Source organism: Lynx rufus, unplaced genomic scaffold (genome assembly GCF_022079265.1).
Source record: "Lynx rufus isolate CCGP_SWC_20201006 ecotype Redwood Valley unplaced genomic scaffold, mLynRuf1.p SCAF_4, whole genome shotgun sequence".
Lineage (NCBI taxonomy): Eukaryota > Metazoa > Chordata > Mammalia > Carnivora > Felidae > Lynx > Lynx rufus.
In genome coordinates, this window is record NW_025814856.1 from 169,689,401 (window position 1) to 169,705,215 (window position 15,815).

Sequence of the window (15,815 nt, forward strand, 5' to 3'; positions counted from 1 at the left end):
TAGAAACTTAAAAAAATAAATTTAAAAAATCATGTCAATGGCATACAGTATGCATCATATGTTCATAGTTTGCCATGCCTCCATTTTGCAAAGGTAGGTAATTTCCCATTAGCAAACCCCCTGTGTGAACTGTGGCAGATCTGGAGGGCTAGGCGTACAAAACCTAAAGGGAAGGAAGTCACAGTTCAGTTAAAACTTTTCATTCCTGATTTCGCCGAGAAAATTCAGTCCGTTTGTCCTTGTATTTTACTTAACCACTTCTTTCAAAGTCTTTTCCAATAAAAACAACTATTTTCTAGCAATAAATTTGTAGCAATAAAAAGAACAACGGTAAAACAGAAATGTACTGTGCTCTGCCACCTAGTGTCAGCACATCTTCACCGCCATAAAAGAGCCAAGGTGGTGTGGGAGAGTTGGGCTATTCTACAAACTCCAACCTGATCGGATGAAATCATTCTGGGGTGACAAGACCAGAAAGTCTTGTCATTTGGCAACAGAGCCTGTACTTGGACCCAAGGCTTCGACTCCTAGTTCCGGCTACTTTCGTTATTAACTCATAATATTCTCATACCGTTGCTCTGCTACTGACGAATGCACCTTCTGATCCAGTCCATGCTTTCTGGTGGGTAACACGGGCCATACCAAGGACACATCAGCGACTGGCTGTCCCTGCGTCCTGGGCAGAGCCTACCCAGAGGAAGGGCTTTCAGCTCCAAGGCCACTCGGAACACGGTTTGTCACTTCTCTCAACAGGACAGGCTTCTCAGTGTCTCCAGGAAGAGCATATTCATATCAGAATCAACGGCACATTCTAGCAGATCCATAAAAATGGCCCATTACCAAGACACCTCCAGGACGGCAGTGAGCACAGTCCTTCGTTAGTATCTGTTCCTGCTGCAGACTCAGGATCATGCTCACTCGATTCAATGCTGACAGGAGCTCCAGCACGTGCCTGCTCTCCTGGCTTTCTGCCTTAGGCTCGCCCTTCACCATCCACCTCTGCAATGATCCTCACTTCCTGCCTGCTGGCCATCAGCTCTAGTCCTCGGTCCTGATCCTCAGCTTCCACAGATTTTGTAGGTGCACCCGGCCCCCACCTGTCTCAGCCAGCTTGAAATCCTACCCTGGCTATCTTCTACTGTGTTGCCCAGTGCTCAGGCATGCCCACACCAGTGTTCCAAACAGCAGAGTCCTGTCCTAGAGGAAAATGCTCCAGTCCAGAACTATAAGCATGCAAATGTACGGAAAGACCAGGGTAGACTGGTTTTCTTATCTTTCACTAAATTCACAGGCTTTCACTTAAATGCAATTTAAATTCAAACAGATGCAGGAGCAGGTTCCCATAATATGCCATGGATTGTGAGAAAATGGGGTCTGAAATGTCAAGCCCAAATCTCCAAAGAAAAGCAATCATTTACAGGGAGAAGAGCAAGGGGGTAGAATATGAAGGATCCACAGTGGGCAAAGACTAAGGACTTTCCCCAGACCTAGCCAACGCACTCCTTAAGACAACATGAGGGGGAAAAAAGCCTTCTTGTGCAACATGGAGTTTGCTTCAACTACAATGCTTTGCAAGGACGCCAACAGGCAGGAGAATCACACTGAGTGGTAACTGCACAAGGAATGCAGCAAAGGCTGTTGCCTGGCCCTTGCTACCAAGTGGAGTGGCCTCTGAGACCTGGAGGGGTGATGGTCTGGGTCTGTTTTACTGAGTTTAGGTGAGAATGAGTTTGAGCAACCTGACAAGAACACTCAGTGGCAAATGCATCCTTGCATGGCTTAACATGGTCTCAGCTGCCTTGGGATGGCTTCGCGCTCCAAGAGCTAGGACCGCTTCACCTAGTGCCAGCAACTTGTGCCTCACTGACAGTTCAGTGGAAAAAAGGGCTTGGATTGAGAAAAACTTCTGCTCCGATTCCTGACTCTATTACTGTTAGCTGTGTGATTTTGAAGAAATCAGAACTAACCAGAATCTTCATCTCTGTAACAATTAGGATGTTTTCAGTTTTGAGTCAGAGAAAGTATCACTGACACTGGCTTAAAATCAGGGAGTATGTTGGTTCACTTAATCAAAGCATCCAGAGGAAAGGGCTGATTTCAGGGGAGCCACCTGCAATGGCTCCACTGTGTCACCCGTGGTCTGCTCTCTTTTCTCCTCTCTGATCTGCCCACTGTGTCGTGGAAGTCACCTGCTGGCTCCATCCCTGGGTTGATTGTGGTGGCACACTGTCACACCTGCCATCCTGTCTACCTGAGTAGAAAAAGGGGTCTTTCCTCAGAATTCTCTGAAAGTCCTACACTTCACTTTGAATGGATCAGCATGGATCACATGACCCTTCCTGAATCAACTGCTATAGCCAGGGCCTTGGAATGTTCTCCTTCACTTACTGAGGTACATTTTTCAGATTCCCCAGACTATGCGTACCTCTCATGGAACAGGAAGGAGAAGAGAAAGATGCAACTCAGGAGACATGGTCAATGTATGCTCTCCAGTAATATCTTGCAGAGTAAAGGCAGTGATGTATGGAAGTGCCTGCACAGTGGCTAACACATGACAGGCGCTCAAAAAGTATAGATATGTTCCCTAAATAAGCACCTAAACTTATCCAGCTGGGAAAAACAAACCTCTGGGACAAGCCGTTGTTGAAGGGAGTTGGGAGCAGAGGACAGAGGCTGAGTTGCAGCAGGGGTGCTGACACTGGCTCAGGCCCCATCCCTAACTGGAGGGTAAAGGTCACTTTATGCTTGGAGTCTCCTTCTGCAAAGCTTTTCTGTGAGTATCAGCTATAAAAATACTTTTTATGGCCCCTGGAATATGTTTAAAGTGTTATGAAAGCAAACCACAGCTACAGAAATATTTTCATAAATCTTTTATTAGAACATAACATGCAATTCAAAAAAATTCACACATTCTGAGAAGTGTCCAGCCTGATGAATTCTTATGGAATGAACACGCCCACTGAAACATAGATCCATAACCCAGAAGCACGCCCCGCCCCATTCAGCCACCATCATTCTAAATGCCAGCACTGAAGCTTTGCTTTGACCATTTGAACTTTATATAAATGGAATCACACTGTGTGTACTCTTTTCCATCTGGCTCCTTTGCTCAACATTGTGTTTGTGAGATTTATCTACACTGCTTTGTGTAACAGTAGTTGGTGTTTTATATCTCATTGTGTGAAAATCCACAGTTATTTACACATTCCTCTGTACATAAATGATAGACACATAAGACATATTTCCAGCTTGGGGCTGTTAGAAATGAGACTGCCAGGAACACTCTTCCTTTTTTAAATTTATTTATTTATTTTGACAGAGAGGGAGGAGGGAGGAGGGGCAGAGGGAGAGGGAGAGAGAAAATCCCAAGCAGGCTCCGCACTGTCAGTGCAGAGCCTGACACAGGGCTCAAAGCCACAAACCATGAGATCATGACCTGAGCTGAAGACAGACACTTAACTGACTGAGCCACCCAGGCGCCCTAACCAGGAACACTCTTGTCCACATCCTTTGTATATCTAATAAGTATGCATTTCTGTCAGGAACATATACTTGGGAGTAAAACTGCTGAATCATAGAGTGAAATAAAAAAACATATATACCTAAGTTTGCCACTTTATCTGAATTTATAGGCAAAATTGTTCATAATATTCTTTTATTGTCTTATTGATGTCTGTAGGATTTATAGTGATGTTCACTTTTCATTTCTGGTATAAGTAGTTTGGTCCTTCCCTTTTTTATTGATCAGTCTTGTCAGAAATCTACATGAAAATCTTTTTAAAGAACCAATGATTGGCTTTGTTCATTCTCTCTGCTGTATATTTATTTTCTACTACTACATTATTTTTTGCTCTTTATTATTTAAAGTTCAATTTCCTACTGTATTTCTAAATTCCTGTGATGGATATGTATATTATTTTCAATTTTTCTTCTTTACTAATAAAGCACTTAAGATCATTATTTCCTTCCAACCGTAGCTTTAGCTGCATCTCACAAAGTTTAATGCTGTACTTTCATTATCATTCAGTTCAAACTATTTTCCGATTTCTACTGAGATTTCTTCTTCGAGATATAGGGTATTTAGAAGAGTATTTAATTTCCAAACATTTAGGGATTTTCTATTAACTTTCCTTTATTGGTTTCTATCTTAACTCCTCAAGTCATAAAAACATTTTTAGTGATTTAAATCTTTAGAATCTTTTTTGCCCAACATACGGTCAATTTTAGTAAATATTCCATGCACGTTCGAAAAGAATGCATATTCTGTTTGGAGGGATTCAGTGTTCTGTGTGTGTCGCTGAGGTGAACTTTGCTCATCCTGTTCTCCAGATCTTCTGTACATTTACTGAGTTATTGTTGTTATTTGTCTGTTTGTTGCATCAATTATTTAGAGCAATATGCTAAAGTCGAACTGTGATTGTGCACTTTTTTCTATCTTTTTGATTTATATATTTTGAAGTTACATCAGGAGCATTAAATCTATAATACTGTGCATCCCTGGTCAATTGACTCTTATGTTTTATTATGATTCTTTCTATCTCTGAACATGCTTCCATCTTAAAATCGACTTTGTATACTAGTACACTTATGCCAATGCTCTTTAGGTGTTTTTATGGTATCCTCTTCCATTTTATTTTCCTGTCCTCTATAGCCCAACATTTAAGATGGTCTCTTGCAAGCAGCACATAATATGGTTTAGTTTTTAATGGTAATCTTTCATTTTTAGTGGAAATATTTAGCCCATTTATTTTCAGCACAGTGACTGGTGTATTGGGGTTTGCACCTACCATCCTATCACTCACTGGCTTCTTATTTGTCTGGCCTGTTTTGCATTTCCTCTTTTTCTCTCCTGATTGCCTTATTCTGGATTGAGTATTCTAATTATTTCCTTTTCTTTTTCTCCCTTAGCCAGCTAGCTATTCTTTTACAACAGGATCCCTGACTTATCACAGCGTAACACAGTCATTACATCCCACATGGTGCCAGAACCTGAGAACACATCCCTCCCACACAGCCAGCACCTGTATGTGTCACCACCTACTTGCCTCTCCCACTGCTCTCCATTTCTTCCTGCATCTCCTTGCTTCTATGAGGGGAGATTTTCCTGGTCAGAAGAACCCTTAGTATTTCAGTAAGAGTCTTCTCTTGATGGAGTATCTTAAGTTTTGTCTGAGCATGTGTACTTCACCTTTATATTTGAAAAATAATTTCAGTGAGCATTATATTTCTACATTGACAGATATTTTCTCTGGATGCTTTCCAGATTTTCCCTTCAACTTTGGTTTTTACTAATCTTACTATAATATTAAAGGTATGGTTTGATTTGAATTCATTCTATCATGTGGAATCATATAAAACTGCCAATATTCAACCTGTTTACGCCTATAAAATGGCTATTTAGATCTTTTAATATCCAAGGTTTGATATTTTTCTTAAGTTTTAAAAAGAAATCTCACACATTATCTCTTCCAATATTGTTTCTGCACCATCTCCTCTCCTATTGTTGGACTCCAGTTACATGACATGCATAAGCATGTCCTTTTAAGCATGTCCCACATTCATATACAGTTTTTATCAGCTTTGCTCTGTTATTTTTTTTCAAGTCTTTATTTATTCATTTATTTAAGTAATCTCTACACCCAACATGGGACTCAAACTCATGACCCTGAGATCAAAAGTTGCACACTCTTTCAACTGAGGCCAGCCAGGTGCCCCTGCTCTGCTATTCTGCCTGGTTATTTCCTGCTGACCTACTTCCACCTCACTGATCTGCCCTTCTGCCACGTTTAATCTTTTGTTACATCCATCACCAAGTCTTTAAATTCAGTGCTAGTATTTCTATCTGATTATTTTATTCATAGAATCCATTTCCCTAAAAAATATTCTGTCTTGTCATCTATTTTCTTGGACATAGCAACACAATTATTTTAAAGCTTTAATGTGATAAGTATAATAACTATAAACATTCTTTGTTATCGGTTTTTGTGCCTTGGTCTGTGCCATTCATCCTTGAAAACTGAACACCAGATATCATGTATGAAACTTCAGAGGCCCTGGTTGGCTTTACCTTCTTACCTTCCTCCTTGAATAGGCAGCCAGATTGGGGCCAGATTGCTTAATCCAACCAAGGCCTGGCCCTTGCCATTGTTGAAAGAGTGATTCTATCTCTGGTTTATCCACACACCTAAGGTGTAACTCATCAGGTGTCTCGGCTAAGACCTGGGATGTGGGCTCTGACCCCTCTTTTTTAGGAATTCTAATTTTGGGGGTGTCTGAGTGGCTCAATGAGTTAAGCATTTGACTTTGGCTTAGGTCATGATCTTACAGTTTGTGGGTTCTCTCTCTCCCTCTCTCTGCCCCTCCCTGTTCTTTCTTTTTTTCTTTCTCTCTCTCTCAAAATAAATAAATAAACATTTTTAAAACAAGTAAGTAAAATAAAGATGGCACAGCTAGGAACAACCTCAAACGCTGTGTTAGTAGAGACAGACTAAAGAGATGGTGGTGCCGGTATATTATCATCACCACACGCATCCCTTACTTCCTTCTCCAAACATGTAACCAGAAAGACCCAATTTCCAATAGCCTTTACAGTGAGTGCAGCAACTATCTGCCACCTTCTTCCTCTTACTCACTGCACACCTACCGACCAACCTGATTTGTGCTCACTGCTCACTTTGAAAAGCAGCAGGTTTTACCTGGAAAATCACTGATCTTGCAGCAGGGAGGAGGTTCTGTGTGACAAAGAGCTTGCCTGGCAGGCCCTCTCCCCTTCATGTCCTGGCCCCAGCTTATCCCTATAATTCATCCACAGGACCACATGTCTTGCATAGTAGACCTTTTAAGCATGTCCCACATGCTTAATAACATGAGGCCAATAGAGTTGTGACCAAATGATGTGTTCTTATGTTACCTGATCTCCAGCTTCAAAATGTTCTTTAAAAAACCTCAAACGTGTATGATTTAAAGGATGGCTGGGAGGTAACAGAGGTGGTGGCAGGTGTGAAACACCGAAAAGTCAGCTCAGGGCAGTTTCTCTAGAAGGTTGTTGCACAGATGGCTGTGATACAGCCGTTGCCCTGTGGCACTGAGAACCTCCCTGGCCACTGGTCCTCACCTGTGTCACCCTCTGGACTCAGGAGCATACAGGTGATCCCAGGACATGGCTGTAGGCATTGCAAAGCTTGGGGAGGAAGGAGGGAGGAGACAGACATACAGATGTCCTTCTTCTTCTCTGCTCCCTTCTTCGGAGTGGACATCACAGAGAAAGGCTGGAGCATTGCTTACGTTAACATTCTACTGCCTACAAAATGCCAGGAATAGTAGGTGCTCAGTAAACATGTGCTACACTAATGACTCAGCAAAGATTTTTCTTCTTGTGTTACCAAAGGCTGTTGAAAGGCAGAGAAGGAACCAAGACACTGGTTTCAGAGAACCCCTCTTTTCTCAGTACCGCATCTGACCCCTGGAGAAACAAGTGTGGCTCCTATGTGAATTCACAATGAAATCACATGCATTTCTTTGAATTTTATTTTTTCTTCCTTAAAAGGGAAACTTACATATAAACTACTTCTTGGTTGTAAAAATATTAATTATTGTCTGCTGAACACGCAGAAACAGTAAGTTAACAAATTGTTTCACTTGATTAAAACAAGAAAAACAACTACTCTAGATCACCGCAGAACTTACAGCAATAGAGGGATCCACTCCACAATATGCTAATAAGCACTGCAATGAACATGGTAGATGTGCACCGGGCAGAAGCTTCCTCTCTCCCAGGAAGCAGGGGGCCTGCAGTCCATTCAGGCACTTACGGCCACCCCCAGCACATACTTTGATCTATGTCAATCTTATCACACCTGCAAAGTACTGCCTTCAGGACACTTGCCAAGATTAACAACAATTAACAACAAGATTAACAAAATTACTTTGGCTTCCAGAAATAACTTCAGTAGATTGTCCCTTTGCGTCCAACCTCAGCAGCATGCAGAAGAATGTCCTGAAATAGTCCTGAAACCATGCAGACCCCTGCCTCCCTGTAGAGGAATGAATGTTCCCCTGAATTCTCTCTCCTCAACCACATAAAGGCAAGACACAACACTGTACTAATGAAATACACTGCAGGGAAGGCTGCATTTCATTTAAATGTTTGAAGTTATATGGTTTTCATATGCATTGTAGAAGTGTAAGGTGACTTCCCATTAAAAATAAAAGGGGGGGGGGGGTAATGCCTGGGTGGCTCAGTGGGTTAAGCATCCAACTTCAGTTCAGGTCATGATCTCACAGTTCGTGAATTTGAGCCCTGCGTGGGGCTCTATGCTGACAGCTCGGAGCCTGAAACCTGCTTCAGATTCTGTATCTCTCTCTCTCTCTCTCTCTCTCTCTCTCTCTCTCTCTCTGCCCCTCCCCCATTTGCCCTCTGTCTCTCTCTCTCAAAAATAAAGATTTTAAAAAACAGCAAAAAAAGAATTTATGATAAAATGCAAGTTTTCTTCCTATTCCAGTCACCCAATGTACACATTGCTGCCAGGTGATTCCTGGCATCCTTCAGAATGTCTTCCCACAGGGACACACACATACTGGTCACACAAACAGGGGCTGATCTTGCTTTTAACTCCTTGTTTATTCCACCACCAGACCTGAGTTCTCATGCTCTGAATTCTCAGCGACATCCAAACTTTGTGAACTTGGAGTTTTGCCCAGTTGAGTAGCTGATCTCCTGCATTTCATGTGGCTCAATTTCATTTCTCCAATTTGGTAATTAGGGTCAACACCATCTTGTATATTTCTCTGTCATTTAACAAGACCTTAGAAGGTCCAGTTAAAACATTATGCCAATTTTTCTTGATTGTTTCTGTCTTAATGATTTTTTGGGGGATTTTCTATATATTTTGAATATGAGACCTTTGCTAGTGATGTGTGTTAAAAATCTCCCATTCTGTTACTTGTCTTTTAACTCTCCTTTTCATGTCTTTTTAATTAAGAAATGTTCTTGATTTTAACATATTTGAAATTATCAATCTTTTCCTTTGTGGTTAGTGCTTTTTATGTCCTTTTTCAAAATCTTTGTCTACTAAGGTCACATCATTATATTTGCATCTAAAAATCTTTGTTGTTTTGCCTTTCACATGTAAGTGTATAGGACTTGATTTTTCTAAAAGAAATTAAGTCCAATTTCATTTTTTTTCTAATATGGAATCAGCTGCATCTTCGTTTCTCATTCAAAACGTCTTGAGGTCTTTCTACATCAGCACAGATGCAGTTCCATCTTCAAGATGAACCATTAACTTGAAGTATATTTAAGATGTTCATGGTTTTTCTATTACAGTGTTTCAGAGAATCATCTTACATTTGATTCTTTACACATATGCTTAACATGTTCATCGTGTAATTTCGTAGGAGTGAGTGGGTCTGGTGAATTTAAAAGTATGTGTATTTTAGGGGCGCCTGAGTGGTTCAGTTGGTTAGGCATCTGACTCTTGATTTTGGCTCAGGTCATGACCTCATGGTTGTGGGATCGAGTCCCAAGTTGGGCTGTGTGCTGAGCATGGAGCCTGCTTGGGATTCTCTCTTCGTCTCCCTCTTGTCCTGCTCACACACACGTGTGTGCACATTCTGTCTCTCTTTCTCAAAAATATTTTTAAAATAAAAATAAATTTGAAAAAAAGTTTAAATTTTCATAGATAATGGGTTTTCTGTCTTAAAGTATTTATTCTTTCTCAAAATTATTAAAAATTTCCCTAAGTTCTCTTCTAGTACTTACAAAATCCCATTATACTTTAAATCTTTGAACCATCTGGATTTTATTTTGGGGTAAGGAGTTTGGGAGGGACCCAGCTCTGTATTTTCCAAATGTCTGGCCAGTTGTCCCCAAATCATTACTGAATAATACATCTTTTCCCCACCGATTTAAAATGTCATCATTATCATATACTAAATATCCATATGCATTTGAGTCTATTTCTAGACTTTCTATTCTTTTCCTTCAATCTGTCTATCTATTTGTGGTCACCACCACTCAGGGCTGAACGCCCCGTCATCATAAAGCACTGCAGCGTGGGATGGTCAGTCAACACCCAACAAACAACAGCTCTGTTCCATACTTCCTTGTTCAGCTGCACACATACTTCTCAACATGAACTTGAACATGAGTTTGCTTAATTCCAACAGAATTTCTTTTAATGTTGTACTGTGACTGCTTAAACATAAAAGTAATTCAGAAAGAACTGACATAATACAACATTAAACCTCCCTACCCAGAAATGCTGTCTTGCCAATTATCCAGCTGTCTTCATGCTTCTTAGAGGAGATTCTGGACTTTCTGTGAGTCTACCTCCTCTACACGGCCTTTCAGGCCCTTCACCACTGCGCTTCCTCTAGGGCCACAAACTTTCTACCCAAAGATCTCTACTTAGTACTTGTTTAGTCACAACAGCTAATAATACAGCCTCTCTATTTTTTGATGGTTTTAAAATGTCATTTATTTCACCTCCTTTTTAAAGATCATTTCTCTGGGAATAGAATTTTAGGTTGGCAGTTACTTTGTTTCAGTTCTTTAAAGCTATCATTCCATCATCTTCTAGTTGCCCCCAACTGTTGAAGTCATCTGTCCACTGCATAAGGAACCACCCCCAAAACCCACTGACTTAAAACAATCATCATGTGAGCTGGAGAGGTCCCTAGTGTCAAGATCAGCACCTCTCTTATTCCCTCCTCATCAGACTGGCCAATGTAAGCCAGCAGCTGAACCCAGATAAGACAAGGGGATGAAGCACCATCTATAACACAAACACTCAGCAACAGGCCAAGTATGCAGGTAGAAAGGAAGGTGTAGGAGGACAGTAATTCCGTCTCCCACACAGTCTTACCACAACCTATGACATTACATGCCTTGTCTCTGTGTTTAGGCCATATTTTTAAATTTTCATTTTCAACAATTTTACTATACTGTTCCCGGGTGTGTGTGTGTGTATGTGTTCCTCTTAGGATTCATAATGTTTTTTGAATTTTTGCCTGATGTCTCTCATACGTTTTGGAAACCTATTAATTTTTACCCTTTCAAACACTGCTTCCGTCCATTCTGTCTCCTCTCCCTTTGCGGACTTCAGTCTACAGTACGTTACCTCTTTATAATGTCCATATATGTCTTTCTCAATTTTTTTTTTTTAATTTTTTTTTTTCAACGTTTATTTATTTTTGGGACAGAGAGAGACAGAGCATGAATGGGGGAGGGGCAGAGAGAGAGGGAGACACAGAATCGGAAACAGGCTCCAGGCTCTGAGCCATCAGCCCAGAGCCCGACGCGGGGCTCGAACTCACGGACCGCGAGATCGTGACCTGGCTGAAGTCGGACGCTTAACCGACTGCGCCACCCAGGCGCCCCTGTCTTTCTCAATTTTTACATCCTTTCCTTTCTCTGGATATGGTCTCCTGACATATTTCCCATTCACTTTCACTGTGTCCACTCCACTGTTAAACCCATAGGCTGCTTTCCTAAATCTAGGGAGTGCATTTTCCAGTGCTAGAATTTCCATGTGGTTCTTTTCTATAGTTATACCTCTCTGAAATTCTCCATGTATCAACTGTTGTTTTGAAGATATTAATCACCATTTCTTTCAGTGTCAAAGCCTGATGACATCAATACCTGGATCACCTCTGCATCTGTCTCTGCTGTCTGCCTGTTTTCTCTTGGTCCTATCACTTAAAAGGCATGGCAATTTTTACCACAGGCTGATATTGTGTGTGAAGAATGGAAGAGACTCAAGCTGATATCTTAGCCCATAAAGGTCTTTTCTTCAACTTCTGACAGCCAGCAGTACAGTGGCCAGGCTCAACACAGATGGGGTTATTCCTATCCATCCTTTCTCCTGCCATAGTCCCAGCCTTCCAGAGGGCCTGACTAAAAGCCTAGGGTGTCTCCCAGCATGTTCACATGTTGGCAGACCCTGAATGACCACTCTTAAACCCCCAGCAGCTGCTTTCTCTCTTGCCCTCCCTATGCCAGCATTGATTATTGATTGGCAAATACAATGATGCTGAGTCACCTGAACTGCGATCTCGGTTATTTTTATAACTCTTTGGTATCTTCCAATGGTAGTTTTCTGCCGTTTATCTAGCTTTTCTATTAGCCTTGGGGTAAAACTGGCCTATGCAAACCAGTCACCATACTCAGAAGCAGAAGTCCCTCTGCAGAATTTGAGGGGTTTTCATACATGACCTGAACATCCTTCAGATTATTTCCAGACGGTTTAAGCACCTCCCATTGTGTTTTCTGTTGGTTGCTGATACATAGGAAAGCTCTTCATTTCTACATTAAATGTGTAACCAGTCACCCCACCAGATATTGTCAGTAGTTATTCAATGGATTTAGGTTTTCCAGGCATATAACCATATCATCTATTAATAATTATCATACTGTCTCTTCCTTTTGGTTTTACACCTCTTATATTTTTCAGATTTTTTGATTTTCTAATACAGTGGTCTCAATCCCAGAGATTCTGATTTGAATGACCTAAAGAAGAATGGAGACAACAGAAGCTATTAAAAGTTCCCAGGTGGCGCCCAGCAACAAAAGCTCCCAGCAGCAAGGGTGAGAACTCCTAGGTTGGCACCACCAAAGCTGTGCTAGATGACAGTTGATAGCTAATAGTTATATGTCAACACATGTATGCACAGATGAACACTGAAATCCATGCCATTATGCTGAGTTCTAACACTTGCTCTATCAATTTATCTACCTATCTAAATAACTTCTCACATTAAGGAACTTTCCTTTTCTTCCGATATTTTTTAGGTTTATTTATTTATTTTGAGAGAGAGAGAGAGAGAGAGAGAGAGAGAGAGAGAACAAGCACATGAGTGGGAGGAGGGGCAGAGAAAGAGTGAGAGAGAGAATCCCAAGCAGGCTCTGTGCAGACAGCACAGAGCCTGATGCAGGGCTCAATCCCACCAACCGTGAGATCATGACCTGAGCAGAAATCAAGAGTCAGACACCCAACCTCATGAGCCACCCAGGTGCCCCCATCTATTCCTATTTTATTAAGAAACTTTATCAACAAATAGATGCTGAATTTTCTCAGATCTTTTTATAAATAACTACCTGTATTTCTTCTTTAACCCATTAATATGGTATATTGTATTAACTTCCTACTATTGAATCAGTCTTTATTCTTGGAATGAGCCCCCAGTTGGTTCTGACACAGTATTCTTTTAATGTGCTACTGGATTACATTAATATTTTATGTAGGAACTGTACAAGAATATCTGACTGGCACTGTGCTGTGTTTTCTGACTGTATGCTAATTTTATAGCTTGCATATCAATGCTATCTTTGCAACAGAGAATTGGAAAGGTGTGTGTGTGTGTGTGTGTGTGTGTGTGTGTGTGCGCGCACATGCATGTTTATGCTCCAAGGCTGTCTAATTACCACTGGATTAATCAATTCTTTGGAAGTTAGATTGGAAGGTGATATTTTTATAAACCGTATCCCCATAATTAACTTGCTCTACATATTTCATTTCTTCTAAAATGAATGCCAATGGGCAGAGAGCCTACCAAACACAGCCCTACTGACAATGAAGGTTTGTCTGGACATGGCAGGTGAGGACTCTTGAAGGCCGCCATCTTCCTCACACTGCCTAAGTGAGGAAGATACAGGGCAGCTGAATAGACTGAATAAAACACCAACCCCTCCCCTGTTCTAGCACTGGGTCATAGGTGATAGGAAATTTCCTTGCCCTGGGGGAGGGAAACAGATACAAACAACCATCATAATAAGATCAGGGAAGATTCAGTGAAAAAGCTACATTTAAACTAGACTGTAAAAACTGAGTTAAGTGTTGCCTAGAACTTCACTCTCCTCCCACCCATCCTGAACTCTGAGCCTGAGCTTTCCTCTTCCCCCAGAAGGTGGGGTGAGCAGAGTGCTTTACCATTAGCATTATTCAGAAGACTGGCACTGACACTTGTTCAACAAAAGTCTCCTCACAGAACAGTGAAGGAATGGATGAATACATTTTCTAGAACTTAAAGGGGATTGTGATTTTCACATTAATTTTAGGGCCCCAAATGACTGTTAAAGGTTATATTTAGAAATAGCATGAAATAACATGGGAAAATGCTTAAAACAATTATGTTTAGAAATGCATAAAACATGTCTAAGTGTGGGAAAAATACTAGGAAAAAAGAGGTCAAGTAACAATGGTTTGGGCTTTTTGATCTTTGATTTTAAAAAATCAGTTACAATTTGAGAACAGGGTTATGTAGGGAAAAAATCACTCTTGAATGACTTTTAATAATTATTAATCTGTATTACACTTTTTTTTTTCAACGTTTATTTATTTTTGGGACAGAGAGAGACAGAGCATGAACGGGGGAGGGGCAGAGAGAGAGGGAGACACAGAATCGGAAACAGGCTCCAGGCTCTGAGCCATCAGCCCAGAGCCTGACGCGGGGCTCGAACTCCCGGACCGCGAGATCGTGACCTGGCTGAAGTCGGACGCTTAACCGACTGCACCACCCAGGCGCCCCTGTATTACACTTTTCTACCTCCTTCTGCAAACAGGAATATCTGTGGGGATTTTCAATTGTTTGTTTGCATACCATCTCTACTCAAGTACCCAGCCTTCTCCCAGGCCATCCTCACTGTCAAAGACAACGTTCAGGAAATAAACTTAATTTTCACAAGAGATCAAGCACTTATATAAATACTCTTAATCTCAGCTAATGCTGCATTTTGACTTGTGGGTCCTCCGCATCAAGGTGGATAACCAAAAATTACGTGCACCACTTACAGTTAATATTCTCAGGAGTCTACGTGGACTGGTGAATGAACTGGTTCAACCATCTCTCACAGGACGTTCATGCAGGCCAGTGCAGGGGTGCTTCTTCACCCCCACTGAGCCCAGGCATTGGCGTAGGTGAAGGTGTAGCTGCATGTTAGCAGGACTCAAGGGCAGACGCTGCACAGCGTGGCCCCTACACGTGGGCGGTCCGCAACACTTTTGTCCTCCGCGGGCTGCACGAAGCAGTGATAGTTGCTTTGTTTCTCCAGAAAAGCAGCTACGAAATTCGGGAGCAGGGCTCAATGAGAGACAATGGGCGAGCAGACTGGCCCAAGGGTCAAGGGCACTTTGCCCACTTCTAGGAATGCAGGTACTCCCAGCAGACACGGGGAGGTAGGCACGAGAAATGGTTAGGTGTCAGACCCAAAGCGATTCCTACTGTGTGCAGTGCAAATCCATTCCTCTGCAAAGGAACAAGGAAGACACAGGTGGCCAGCTCCGTGTGTTTCCTCGCACTCATGAAACCAGGACACAGCACCACTGGAGCCTCTACCCTTGGTCTCCCACTCCACAGTAGCTCAGTCTGATTCCAGCCTGGCCACCTGTCTCCAAACCTGCCCTTTTATCTGGCGACAACAAGAAGCTCCATCCACAAGCCACTAAGAAGCGAAGGAATTAAAACTGGAATTTGCCACATTCTCAGGCAGGATACAATTTTCTCTTCCAGACTTGTCTCCACCTCTCTGGAATTACTGGCAGCTCCTGCTAGCCCCTGACAACACCTGTGCTCTCCACCACCCTCCCAAGCCCCAGGTCAAAGGCCCTGCTCCTGTCTAGCACCCACTGACACCAGCCAGAGGAAGCTCTCCCTCCAGGAATTCCCATGGCACGTGTCTATGCCCCTGCAGTAGCCAGAGGGGTCAGAGAGGACTTAGCTTGCTGCAAACCCTTACAAGACTGCAGTGTTTTCAGGTGCAGAGTCCTGGGGCTGCCACACTTGCTGCTCCTCTCTGAGATTCCGAAAGCCCACAGCAA

At 42.0% G+C, this 15,815-nt stretch overlaps 1 protein-coding gene across 5 annotated transcripts in view; it reads right to left on the reverse strand.

Annotated features, from left to right (window-relative positions):
* PTPRN2 (protein tyrosine phosphatase receptor type N2) overlaps positions 1 to 15,815 on the reverse strand; it is a 766,821-nt gene that overhangs the window by 680,551 nt on the left and 70,455 nt on the right. The window contains exon 1 of one of the 5 annotated variants that reach the window (XM_047094890.1): positions 572 to 694. The exons of the other annotated variants lie outside the window; for them this stretch is intronic. The gene's annotated coding sequence lies outside the window, so the exon portion shown is untranslated. Of the gene's footprint in view, positions 1 to 571; positions 695 to 15,815 lie in introns of those variants that run through there. 5 annotated transcript variants of the gene reach the window in all.